Below are 14,141 nucleotides of genomic sequence, written 5' to 3'. Positions count from 1 at the left end.
ACTTCCTCGGGCATCAGGAAGGTGGAATTGGCATTAAACAGGGTGGACCAGCCACCCTGCACCTCCTGAGGTCTCTCCCTCTCCCTTTTTAAGATCAGTTTCTCAGAAGGCACAGGCAACTCACAAAAGCAGACAGTTTGAGCCCGTTTGCCACCCCCACCCCCACCCCCACCCCCACCCCCGTGGCCCCCAGCTCTCCACTCCCAGACTGTCCTCCTCCATGGTGGCCTGACTCTGAAGAGGTCCCTGCATAGGGGAACTGACCTTACCAGCACATCCTCCCCTCCCCCCTGCACCCCCAGGCTGTGGCAAGAACAGGAAGAGAAGCACACAGCCAGGGGAAAGGAGATGAGGAACAACTTTAGGAAGGAGCCATTTTGGCATGACTGTTAACATTTGGTTTGCATATCACCGCTAGAAGACCCAGGCAGCAGGGATCACTCCAGGTCTCTGCCCTCAAGTAAACTTTTCGTTTAAAAGGGAGGAGCTGCAGACCGACCTCTGTTATCATCATCAAAACCTACCCACCCCAGGGGCGGAGATGAGGGGAGTGGGAGGGGCAGGGGACTGTGCTGTCTGGCCAGATAGAGAATGAGCTGAAGTTGTCTTGGCGTCTTGGAGGAGGTGTAGAGGAACAAAGCTGAAAGCAGTGCCTTGCCATCATGGTGGCCCAGGGCTGAGACTCTGCTTCCCAATCTGTAAAATAAAGGCATTTGAACTAAATCAACCAGAGGCAATGGATGGATTTCAAGGGGGAAACATTCTCATTTTCACTAACTTTTGATTTCCTTTGTATTTCTATCTATTATTTCATTTTATGCATTTAAAAACACTACTTCTGGAAAGGACAGACCAGATGTCTCTTCAGCAGATGGCTCAGAGGTCCATAGCACAGACGAGGTTCAGAATTCCTGGACTCGGTGGCCTCCAACACACTTCCAGGTTCTCGACAGTCTTATGAGCTTCAGGAGGAAGAGGGAGTAGACACTGGGACAGGTTCATGTTGTCTTCTACTGATGGGAGGGGCTGGGGAGGACAGAGAGGGAGGTCAGGGTGTAGGACAGGGTTCCAGGAAGGCTGAGGTTTGAAAGAGAAGAGAAATGGAAAAGAAAGGTGGAGGCCACTCTAATAGCTGTAATCAGAAGCTTAGTTCTGGGGTTACAAAACACTTAGAATTACAGGATTCCAGAGCTGAAACTTCAGAAAATAGAATGTGGAATGTAGGAGTTGAGATGGGTGAGACAGGACTTTAAACATAGTACATCTGAGCCGAAAGGGACCTATGGAACCAGTATTCTTCATGACCCCATTTTCTTAGTAGAAATTCTGGAGTAGTTTGCCATTTCCCTCTCCAGCTCATTTTTTTTTCAGATGAGGAAACTGAGGCAAACAGGGTGAAGTGACTTGCCCAGGGTCACACAGCTAAATGAGTGTCCGAGCCTGGATTTGAATGCAGGTCTTCCTGACTCCAGGCTCAGAGTTCTATTTACTCCAGATACCTAACTGCCCCAAATCAGAGTCTAGACTTGCCTCATTTGGTGGTGCTTTGAGAGAATTTGACCTTATTTCAAAGGACTATGAGTAAACCCAGTATTACTACCCTGAAGAACTATGGAAAAGTGGATTCCTTCTAGGCAACAAACTCTCACTGGTTTCCCCAACAATATGCTGCTTGTTTCCAGAATGTGCTATCCCACCGTCCATTTGTCTTCCAGTCTGTACCACCCTGAATTATCCATTGCACTCTAAGCCAGAAGGATGGGTCATAGGCTCATGAAACATGAGTGTTAGAAAAGACTGTTGAGGTCATCCAGTCCAGACTAGTCCCCTTATTTCAGAGATCACTGCCCATACCAGGGAGGCAGCCCTAAGAAATTTTCTAAGATTTTAAGTTACCAAGTCATTGCTAACTTGCATGGAGAGAGAATTTCCCCAGGCCTGATGAAATTGCAGGCCCCCAAACAAACAGTAAAATGTCACATTTATTCATCCATTCAAAGGGCATCTTCTCTACCCTGGGCATAGAATAATAGCTATTTTTCTCTTTGCATGGAAAAGAGAGCATAGCAGAATTAGGGGCATAGTAAGACTGGAGTTGAAGCCTGGGTTCAGATCTCAAACATGGTCGTCTACATATCACTTTCACTTTTCTAAACCTGCGTTTTCTTCCTTTGCATCCTCAGCCCCAAAGCCTTGGACCTTATGGGCAGACAGGAGGCTAAGAAGAAGAGCTGTCTCATCTACAGTTAAGTCAAGAAGTATTTGTCAATCTCCTACTGCATACCAGTCACAGTACTAAAGGAAAGTCAAAAAGATAGACTCTCCCCTGAAGGATCTAATAAGCAACACCCAAGGTGGAAGGCCTGGAATGGGGAGTGTCTGGTCTTGAAGATTTATATCTAGATGGTTGCACGGCATACATTATGTTCTTTGACAGATATGTGAGACAACATTCTTATAACATTTTGATCATTTAGTACATCACATTTACTAGATTTCAAAATCCTTAAGGACATAGAGTACATCTTCATAATTATAACCCATGATTTATAGAGACTTTAAGGATGGCAAAGTACTTTACATTACCTCATGTGTTTCTCCTCAGTAACTAGTGAAGTTGATACTACCAGAGATGGGAGATACAGCCTGAACCTGGTGTTTCTTTGATAGAGGGATTCCCAGGTGAGGAAACACCCTCTACCAATGCAGGTTGGCACCTCTGCAATCTATAGTCTTGGAGCAAGGGTTCTTAGCCTTTTTCATGTCCTAGCCCCTTGGGGAATCAGTCTGGGGAAGACCAAGGACCTGCTTCTCAGAATAATTTTTTAAAGGCATAAAATACATAAAGGTACAAAGGAAATCAATCATCTTGAAATACAATGACCAAAATATACATATTTTTTAAAGTTCATGGACCCCAGGTTAAGATTCCCTGCCTACAGCACAGAAAAATGAAATTACTTGCCCAGGGTGCCGCAGACTATATGGGTCAGAGGTACGATTTGAACCCAGGTGGTTTGGGTACGGAGGCCATATATTTTAATCTTTAACCCCGGGCTACCTCTGTAAGAGAAGCAGTGGTTCACCCTCAGCCACATAGCTTAGGAAAGGCCTTCCTGACAGTGCTTTGTCCACCAAGTTCACTGACTAGTTAGCTGAGGAACTGAAATGCAAGGTTTTGTGCTTTCTCTCCCATCTCTGGTTCTGGACTTCTGAATTCAGTGAGTGATCCTGGTATTTGGAACAAATACCATTAAATCAACTTTTTAAAGGAAAAATTCAGCTGGGGCCAGGGGAGGACAAGAGGAGATCCTGAGAATGACCTTAGACCTCAGAACCCAAGGCCCTGTTAGTGAAGAGACTTCAGAATACCAACCCCCATGGGTGGACTCAGGAAGGCTTTGTGCCAGGGGTAGGTTTCATGCATTAGACTCCTCAGCTGGTTGTGTGAGAAATAATTCCTTTGGACTACCACTCTATTCCAATCAGTATTAACCAATTTGATATGGTTCCATAGGTGTAGTGATTATGAGTTCTGTATATGAGGCCCCAGAGCTCTTAGCTACAGATTCTAAGTTCACTTGGCTTAATCATAGGAATATAAGTAGAGGCCCTCCACCCTTGTTGTTTCTTGTTATGGCAACTAAACCCAACATGGCGGAGCTGACTCAATGACATGGAAAACCCTCCAACTTATTTTTGTACTTCCAGACCAATCCCTCATGTCCAACATGAGTAGGTAACCATCTTATGACCACTTAGTCAGTGAAAATGCCTCATACGTCGCCCAACTCAAGACCTCCCTACTATTTCTATCTGATGCATCATTTTTTTTGACCCATAAAGCAAGATCTATCAAACCAATAGGATTCTGTACTTTGTTTATGTATCAAATATGGTATCAAACCTTGTAAAAATAAAGCCCTGGGAGAAGGGGCATCTTGGATTGTGAGGAAGATCTGGGATCCACTTCATTAGAGAGGACCATTGACCCTTTAATAAAGTACCATTGACTTAGAGCTCTGCCTCATTGTCCTTTATTGTAGATTGGGCAATCTTAATCCCCACAGCTGGGTAGGTAGCTAGCAATCTTCTCCAGAAAAGAAAAGCTGCACCAGAAGAGAGTCAACCCATCCCATGGAAAGTCCAGTGCATTCCCCCATGGCACTGCCATATCTCTCAGTTCATAGGAGGAGGCATAGGATGAGGCATCTTCCTATGGCACAGTAGGCAAAAGGAGAACCTCCACAAGGAAGCATGCCTTCCCACCCAGATGTATGTTATCAGCCCAGCCTATCTGTTATTTCTGCCTTCTAAAGGATTGTTAATGTCCTCAGCTCCAATCACCCCACTCTAGCTAGAGCTCTGTGATTCACTATACCAACTTACTTTTTTTATCTCTCTTGGAGAGTTATACTAAAATACCGGAATAAATTGCATTTCTAAATTCAACAAGGATGTAATAGATAGGCCTTACCTTTTTTTGGATAAAATGTGGGCTTTAAAGAAGTCTGGGATGAGATCTGAGTTCTTCAAAGTAGTCAACTTTCTTCCAGTCTTCTTGCTATCAAATAATCTGCATTTCCCAGCCCCTGATGATTGTGAATTTGGGAGCACAGGCTCAGAAGAGGTAAACCAGGACAGGGAATCTGAAGTCTAAAACAGACATTTTCCTCTTCCCTTCCAAACCAGCTCCCTTTCCTGCCATCTCTGGTGCTCTGAAAGGGCTTACCATTCTGTCATTCACCCGGGCTTCAAGCTTGCCAGACACTGTTGTATCTGACCTTGGGACAGACCTGGCATCCCTCTTCCAGCAAGGACCTCAGAAGAGTTCTTTTTATCTTAAAATCAATTTTGTTTTCAGTTCTGAATTCTCTCCCTCCTTCCTTCTCCCCCATCCATTGAGAAGGCAAGAAAAATAAAACCTATTACAAATATGCATACACATTCTTTCTCTCTCTCTCTCTCTCTCTCTCTCTCTCTCTCTGTATATATATGTGTGTGTGTGTGTATACATATACATATATACATACATACACATACATACATACATATACATATATACATACATATACATATACACACATATATATACATACACATATATGCAGTCTGAATCCATCAGCCCTCTCTCTGGAGGTAGACAGCAGGTTTCATCATGAAGCCTAACCCTAACCCTAACCACATTGTGTTGACCAGAGTTACTACGGCTTTCATAGTTGATTATCTTTACAATATTGTTGATACTACATAAATTGTTTTCCTGGTTCTATTTGCTTCACTTGGCATCAGTTCATAAAAGTCTTTTCACATTTCTCTGAAATCATCGTCATCATTTCTTATGGGGGCGGGGAGCCTGACTTCTCTAGAGACCAGCCTCTTTCCAGACTTAACTGGGTCCACTTGAGCCCAGATGATGGGAGAAGGTGCTCCAGGCATGCAGTTAGGGTTTAGCCTACAGGCCATGGGTCCACAAATACACCTTGTGTTGAATTATCTGTATACTTGCCCCACTTTCTCTCCTTCTTCCCCCAGATAGAATGAAAGGACCTGCAAGCCAGAGGTTTTCATGTTTTCCTGTGTATTCTCAGAACCTGACACAGTTTGGGGAACAAGGTAAAGCTTAGGAACTGCTTGATGAATTGTATAGAGCTTGAGGTGAGGAAGGGAGCAGAACTGAGTCACCTTAGGCCACTGATCAACTCTTACTTTGGAAACATCATAGTCATCCAGACCTCTACAACATATAAAGGTTATTCTTAGTTTCAAAAAGTTACATTGCTAAGGATTGCAGGGAGATGCCCTCTGGACCACTTTCACCACACACCCCCTCCTCCCAATCCTCCAGAGTGATAAGGTTGGAACCGCTCTTAAGGGAGCGGTGGATGAAACAAAAAATCTCCCCGTTGGCCAAGTAAATCTTCCTTCCTAGTCCATCACCCTGCTAGAGGTGGGCAGCATCTTTCATCATGAATCCTCTGGAACTGTAATTGGTCATTTGTGTTGGTGGGAGTTCCTAAATCTTTCACAGTTGTTAGTCTTTTCATATCTGCTGTTACCGCATACTCCTGGCTCTGCTCATTTTACTGGGCGTTGTTCATACAAGTTCCCAAGCCTCCCTACTCTAGAAGGTAAAGGCAGCTTAGGTTTTGTTGTGGCTAGAAGAGGTCACTGACCAGTGACTCCCAGAAAATTCCCTGGCTCTATTGTGATGTAAACTGGTTGGGGTGCAGGGGAGGAAAGGAATTTGTGTATGCGTGTGTGTGTGTGTGTGTGTGTGTGTGTGTAGGAGTGACAGCAGTATACTAGGTCATCAGGGTTTGTGTTACATCACAAATACTGTCTTTTATCATATATCATCCCAGGTGAAGGTGGTTTATAGACAATATTACAGTGGACTCAGAGAGAAGATTTACTTGGCCAACAGGGAGATTTCTTTTTTGCTTGGTTATGTTTGTAACAGGAATTTTGTTTTCTTTGCTTTTCAGTGGAGGAGGTAGAATGGAAGGGGGGATGGAAAGGTGAGAATGCAAATCTTAAAATAAAAATGGAATGTTTTTAAAAAGAGATGATTTGACCCCACTTCCTTATTATATCTACACAAAAGTTCAGGCCTAGAGAAGGGAAGTCATTTGTAATGCTGTGTGGTCATTCCCCCTGTTTACACACACACACACACACACACTCTGATCCTAGAGCTCAGCCTTCCAAGTGGGGAACCAGACATTGAGCCGATGGCCTTTCAGATATCCAGAGTCTTTCAGAACTGGCCACTGTCCCCTGGAAACTTTGCTTTGTGACTTGGCATGATGGACACCCAAACTACACTTAGAAGTCACTCAATTTTTGAGCACCACATACAAACACTCACATTACAAAATGGTAAACACACTCCCCTTCTAAAGATTAATGATTATAAAAGACAGGAGAGCTAACTACCTCTGAACTCATGTGCCCCAAAGTAAAGGTCATGCCAGGCTAAGACATGCGAGGTCATCTTCTCTGTTATGCCAGGACTTGGCATCCCCCACCCTTGCCTACTTTCCTGCTGATGCTCCCTTTGTCTCTATGATTTGAGTGGCAATGCTGTCGGTTGGCACTGAACCAGAGCAGAGTAAACCTGGGCATTCCCTTCCTCACTTGCACAGCCTGGCACCCTTGGGAATAAAAGCTGTCTATGCCTGTTTAAGCAGCCTGTCTCACTCCCTTCCTTTCTTGAGGCATGTCTGCTGAAGAATCCAACTAATGTGTGTCACACAGAGGCAGCAGGGCCTGAGGTCAGAGTGGGAAGGGGTCTCACAGGGGGTCTAGGAGTCAATTCAAGTGGCCATCCAGCCTCTGCTGGAAGCCCTCCAAGAGATGAGTACACCAATTATCTCTCAAGACAGCCCATCATGATTTGGGGCACCTCTGATGTTTTCTAAGACAACCATGCCAAACTAGGTTCTCTCCAAGGCCTTCCTGTGGCTCCTCCTTCTGCCCTTTGGGACCCAGTAGTCAGTGTGTTTGGTTTTCCCCTACATCCGTCTTTGTGGAACATATTTCCTTGATGAAATTTTGAACTTGTGAAGATCTGTATTTGACTCTTTGTGCCAAAAAAACCGAAACAAAACAAAAAACCCCAAATGAACAGAACCCAAATCATGTTCTATTTCACTTAAAAATTGATTTGAGCAGCTACTTATTGAAGAACTCTTTCAGTTTTCTGCTTGAACCAAGACATTTATTTTCCTTGGGACTATTCCCTTCCCAACTCACCCTCTGCTCTTAAATCCCTCTCTACTTTCTTCTTGTCCCTAAACATTGATCCGAATATATTTCAGTCCATTGCCCTAGTGGTAAGCCAACCTAGGGGGGTTCACGCTGGCACCAGCATGGTGAGTCCCTCCCCAGAAGACAGACCATGCCCACCTACAGCCCAATGCTTCATAAATAGTAAATGCTTGTTGACTTGACTTCAACACAGAAGTATGGGTCCCACATGTACCAAAATGTCCTACTAACAGTTGACGACATAGCAAAAGACTGTATATGCTTTCAAAGTGGAGTGCCCATCTCTTAGGAAATAACTGAACAAGTGGTGGTGTACGAAATGATGAAATGTTATTGTACTATAAAATGATTAATTTAAGAAATTCAGGAAGCCATGGGAAGACGTTTAAACTTGTATGATGCAGGGTGAAAGAAGCAGACTCAGGAGAACCTGTGGACACAGAAACTACAAGAATACAAAATTAAAACAGGAGAAACATGAAGCAACTAGCATCTATTAAGTGCCTACTGTTTGCAAGGCATACGATGACAAACAAAATGGCCCTGTCCTCAAGGAATTTTATCAGGAAAAACATGCCCACAGAGTTAGATGATTTTACTGTTGTACAGTTTTGTCTGACCCTTCCTGACCCTATTTGGGGTTTTCTTGGCAAAGACGCTGGCGTGGTTGGCCAGTTCTCCAGCTCATTTTACAGATGAGCCAAAGAGGGTGCAGGGACTTGCCTAGGGTTATATAGTTAATAAATGTCTGGGGTTGGATTTGAACTCAGATCTTTCTGAGTCTGTGTTTTCTCCACTGTACTATCCCCAAGATAATTTAGTGAGGGGCAGATTGGGGGACAGGGGTAGCTGGTGGGAAACAGGAAAGGTGGGGCATGGATGTGGTGAAATGGAGAGAGCTGGACCTGGAGTCAGGAGGGCCCAAGTTCAAATCTGACCTCAGACACTTACTAATTGTGTGACCCTGGGCAAATCTCTTAACTTCTCTCTGCCTCAGTTTTCTCATCTTTAAAATGGGGATAATCGTAGCACCTATCTCCTACGGTTGTTGGAAGGATGGAATAAGATATCTGTAAAGCCCTTAACACAGTGCTAGGAACATGGTAGGAGCAATATAAATGATCTTCTATGGATCCAGAGAAATTCTATAGATAAATGATATTTTACAGAAGGTGGTGCTTGAATGGAGTTTGGAAGGAAGGAAGGCATTCTGAGGCCTGATGTGAGAAGGGAGATTGTGCAAAATCCTGGCATCTGCTGGAAGCTGGCATCTGGAGATGTGTAGGGGCACTCCATAGGTGTCAAGGGGAGCAAAGCAGAATAAAGCCGAAAGGGGGGTGTTTTGTATACCAAATAGAGGGGCTTAAATTTGATCCTAGAGGCAGTAGAGACCCATGGGAGCTTGTTGAGCTGGGGAAGGACATGGGCAGACCTGTGCTTCTGCAGTTTGGCAGCAGAGTGGAGGATGAATTGGAGAGGGGAGAGAGTGGACCCAGGTGTCCACTGAGGAGGTGGCTGGAATAGTCCTGGTGAGGGTTCAATGGGGGCCTGAGCCAGGGTGAGAACCAGGTTGTGAGTGGAATGACAACGTGGAGGGAGAATTGATGAGAATTGGCAACTGATTGGAAATGTGGTTGGTTCGAGGGAGAAGGAAGAGTCCAGGGTAATCCTGGCTGGAAAGAACCTCATTCTATAGGTCCATCTGGTTAGAGCATTGGGCCTGGGGGTTATACAGGGACAAAGACCCTTGGGTAAAGGAGAGCTCTGGAGCTGCAGGCAGAGGGCATGCAGGAGGAGCTGGCTTCCACTCGCTACCCCTCCATGAAGGGGAGTTCACTACCTCCTGAAACAATCCCTTCTACACAGGCGGGTTCTCACTCCTCCATTTCTCTGAGTCCAGGCCCAGTCTCTCATCCTCCACACAGCCCTTTTTGTCCTTGGGGACAACTTCGGCCGGACATCTGGTCTCCACCCACTGTTTTTTGTTCCGCCTTCCAGGGCCAAGGACAGACTGACAGAGTCTCAGAGCTGGGAGCCCTATGGGCTCAACTAATCCAGCTGATACCTGACAGAAATCAACAACATTCCCATGACAAGAGGTCATTGTCCCTTGTGTCCCTTGCGTAAGCCTTCCAACTCACTGAATGGCAAAGTGGCCCCTTCCATTTCTGGATGGGCTCCAACAGCCAGAAACTTGTTTGCTTGTCCAGGGGCCAAATCTGTAACCTCTCTGCCCATCACTTCTCATTCTGGGCAAATGGCCTTGTGGGGGAAAGGGGATGTCTGGGGGCAGGGACCTGGGAGGAGGAAGGTAAAAGAAATTATACCTGGGGATCATGGAGGCTCTTCACAACTTTATTGTGGTCCAGCCTGACTTCAGATCTTCCTGGGACAGAAAAAAATACCACCACCACCACCCCTGCCTGCCCACCATACACCAACCAACCTGCTGTGCCATCATTCAGGCACTAGAAATCTTGGGCTCCATGACATTTCTCCTTGGAGTAGGCAGACATCAGTGGTTCATAGGTTGCAGAGACAGAAAGTCTTGGAGTTCATGTGACCCAAGCCCCTGGCTGTACAGCCCAGAAGTAAATCAGGGTGCCCAGGGGCATCTGCTCCCATTTCTGGACATTTCCATTGCTGGTTACCACTGCTTCCCCTTAGGTCATGTCTTCCCTTTTCTACCTCCTTGTCATTTAAAAAATAAGATTCTTGGCAATTATCAAACATTTATTTTTTCTCTTTCTCAACCCCTTCCCACCCCCCCCCCCCAACCCCCATACACTGAAAAACCAAAGAAAAGCCTTGGAACAAATAAATATAGACAGGCAAAACAAGTTTCTGCACTGTCCATGCCAAAAATCATCTCCTTGCCATGGAGGAGGAGCCTGGCCCTGGCCTACCTTGGTGGGGGGCAGGCAGAGTGTGGTGGGATACACAGGTGTGCAGGGCCTTCCCTTGGGGCTTTGCATCCCTAGCACCCACTTCACAACTGACACAAGCCCAAATCTTAGGCAATTCCAAAATATCTGGTGATTGATGGATTGATTTTTCAAAAAGACTGCTGGACAAGAAACCTGGCAATCTGGTTCTAGATAAGGCTCTGCCTCATGGCATTGGGCACAGAATCGCTGGATCTGAGAACTGATAGGGATGGCACTCACCTACATCTACTCCAGCCTAGGATCCCCCCTAGGTCCCTGACAAGTGAGCCTCCGGGGTGGGGGGGGACTCCACATCTGGCCGGTGGACAGCACTTAGTGCTTGGTTTCCTGAAATCGATCCTCAGTGAGCCTCTTTGTAAAAAAAACAAAACTCCCCACAAAGGGCTTCAGGCTCTTCGGCCATCCCTTCCTCCACACGACACCCCTTTACATACTCAAGCACAGCTCCTAATTCAACCCTCAGTCATTCAACTGATCCTTCTATGACTCGACTGGGACTCTTCATCTTTGTGGCCTCCTCTGGACACTGCCTAGGTTTCCTGAACCTTTCCAGATCTGGGGCCCTCAGAGGGAAACAAGATTAAACTAGGTTCCCTTTGAATCCAAACATCCCAGAACAAATCCCCTTCATAAAAGGATTTTGTTCTGTAAAACTTGGACCCAGTCAAAAGGCCGCACCCAAGGACCTAGAAGGCCACATGTGACCTGGAGGCCCAAGGTTTAATGACAGACTCCACCAGCACTTGTGAGCTATTCAATTCAGTACCTGCTTATTAGAACCAAAGCATTCAATAAATCAGAATCTACTTTAATGCTTTCTTTCCTTCCTCCCTTCCTTTCCTCCTTCTTCCTTCTTGAATGATCAGGACAAAGTTCTCTCTTACTATAGCCTACCACCTCATGAGCCTTTGGGGGCGCCCCTACATCATATGGAGTCAGCAGTCCATTAGACCCTCCTGACAAACCGAGCTCCCCCCCACCCTCGGCCTTGTGGAGCTAATTCCTAAACTAGATGATACTTTGCTTTTTCCTAAAGAACTCAATCTTATCAGACATGGATGAGACCGAGGAAATCCTTGGGCACTGGGACTTTGTCCTGCCCCGGCTTTGTGCTGTTTACAAGTAATGAGCATCCCAGGGATGCCTTTTCTGGACTTTAGTGGCCTCAGCCATGGATAGCTCAAAGCCTCAGGGCCACCTCTCTAACTAGATTGATTGCAGAGAAGGGGGGAGCACCTGTGCAGACAGCCAACTGTCATCGGCCAGGTCATAAACAATAAGGCCTCCCTGGAGATCAAGGCCGAGTGGAGCTCTGGCAGGATCCTGTTATCTCCATCTGATTACACGGCTTGCTTTCCTCACTCTCCTTGCAAGCCTGATTCGCTAGCTCTGTGGTGCCACTATCATGCTCCTCGGGAGTTGGGTTCCCATCTGATAGGACCGTTGATTTGTTCCTTGGGGGTCTCAAAGTCCTCTGTCAGCAGAGGAGGAGCAGGGAGACAGGCCACTAATCTGGGAGGGTTCACCCTGCACTCTGAGGACATAATTTGTTTTCCCCAAGAAGCTTGTCTGTGGGCCAAGATACAGCTGGAAAAGTAGTCTTAAGTTCCTGACCCTGAACTCCCTCCCTCCCACCACACCCATCCCCTCTCCTTGGCTCATGGGGCCTCAATGGGAGAATGAGAGCACTTTCCAAGGTCTCAGAATCCAATGCCAATACACGCATCCCTGAAAAGGAAGCCTCCTGGACTGGTGAAAGGGACATATTGATAGATTGAATAAATAAGGCTGGCGAGTGCCAGGGTGATGCTAAGTGCTAGAGATACAGACACAAGGGAAAACACAGATCCTGCCCTCAAAGAGCTTACACTCAAGTGGGGAAAGAAAACTATTAAATGGAGCTGGGGGGGGAGAGGGGCAGTAGTTCTTAGAGACTTGGACTGGACCAGGCTTGAAATGAGCATGGCTGGTGTGAATGGGTATCTCCCCAACAGAGGCTCCACAAAGAAATTCACCCTGAGGAGGAGGAGGAGGAAGAGAGGGCAAGAGGGAAAATGCCACCGAGACTGAGTTGGACAAGTTCAGGGAGTCATGAGGTGAGTCTGCATTGTCTAGAGCTATGAATTGGTCCAATCATCAGGTAAAAACAATTTACAACCTTAGGAGAAAAGTCACTTTGACATCCTAGAGGACACTGGCTGGTCCCTAAGTAAGTTGGTGCCAGAAAGGAGGATGTCATATTTAACAAAATAGTCATGGCAGCACTCCTTGTGATAGCAAAAACCTGAGAACAAAGTGGATTCTGAGGAATGGCCTCCAAAGATGGTGGCATGGGAATTCGATGGGCCATGAAAATGGATGAGTATGAAGAATTCAGAGAAAACCAGGAGGACTTGTGTGGACTGATGCAGGGCCAAGAGACCCAGGCATACAGTGATAACAACAGTAGAAATGAAAATGGTCAAATGGAGCCCAGTATTATATGATTCTAATGACCCACCTTGCCCTAAGAAGACATAAGGATGTGTCCTCGGCAGATACCCGAAGATGGCGAAGTAGAAAGACGCACATACACATAGCTCCGAACCCACAAACCACAGAACGGCTAGAGGGGACCAAACCAGGGCGAATTCTGCACCCAGAGACCACGGAATATTGGAGCGAGGGAGATTTCTGTTCCGGAGAGACCTGCAAACCTCTCGCGGGGGGTCCTTCGCGCCGTGGACTGGGCGCCCGGATGGGGAGCAGAGGGCAGCCCTGCCGCGGCCACGACACCATGAGGAAAAGATCCGAGAGGGCTACGGGGACGGGATCTCCAGCGGCCACGCGGGTCCCCCCACCCACAGAGGGACCTGCAAACCTCTCACAAAAGGTCCGTCGCGCAGCAGACGTGGAGCCCAGCCCGAACCTGCGGCGGCCGCGGCTCTGAGAGGAACAGATCTGAGAAGGCTCCAGAGACGGGATCTCCAGCAGCGGCACAAGCCCCCCCACCCACAGGTGACTGACGGGGGTAGGTGAGAGAGTCTCTTTGGCAGGTTGAGAGGGGAGTGGGGTGCCCCCATGGCTCGGGCCCCCCCAGGAGATAGAAGCTGAGAGGCGGCTACAGACAGGGGCTCCCCAAACGGGCGGGAGCCTGGATCCATTGTGGAAGGTCTGTGCATAAACCCCCTGAGGGAACTGAGCCAGAGAGGTGGCCCTGCCCCTGACCACCTGAACTTAATTCTCACACTGATTAGCAGCCCTGCCCCCGCCAAAAACCCTAAGGCGGGAAGCAGCATTTGAATCTCAGTCCCCAAACGCTGGCTGGGAGGACCAGGAGGCGAGGTGGGTGTGAGGAGAACATTCAGAGGTCAGGTCACTGATTGGGGAGAATGCCCAGAAAAGGCAAAAGAAATAAAACTATTGAAGGGTATTTTCTCG

At 46.9% G+C, this 14,141-nt stretch overlaps 1 long non-coding RNA gene across 2 annotated transcripts; it reads right to left on the bottom strand.

Moving 5' to 3' along the window:
• Positions 1–340: 340 nt before the first annotated feature.
• Positions 341–6,251, bottom strand: LOC140524416 (uncharacterized). 2 transcript variants are annotated; one of them, XR_011973711.1, is made up of 4 exons: positions 5,100–6,251; positions 4,478–4,886; positions 854–1,026; positions 341–696 (listed from the first exon to the last, which is right to left on the bottom strand). It is a non-coding gene; the product is annotated as an uncharacterized lncRNA (long non-coding RNA). The 2 variants fall into 2 exon arrangements; XR_011973710.1 differs by having other exon boundaries at positions 4,478–4,592; positions 5,100–6,247.
• Positions 6,252–14,141: the final 7,890 nt, after the last annotated feature.

Source organism: Notamacropus eugenii, chromosome 2 (assembly GCF_028372415.1).
Source record: "Notamacropus eugenii isolate mMacEug1 chromosome 2, mMacEug1.pri_v2, whole genome shotgun sequence".
Classification (NCBI taxonomy): Eukaryota; Metazoa; Chordata; class Mammalia; order Diprotodontia; family Macropodidae; genus Notamacropus; species Notamacropus eugenii.
This window is presented reverse-complemented; position numbering and strand designations above follow the sequence as displayed.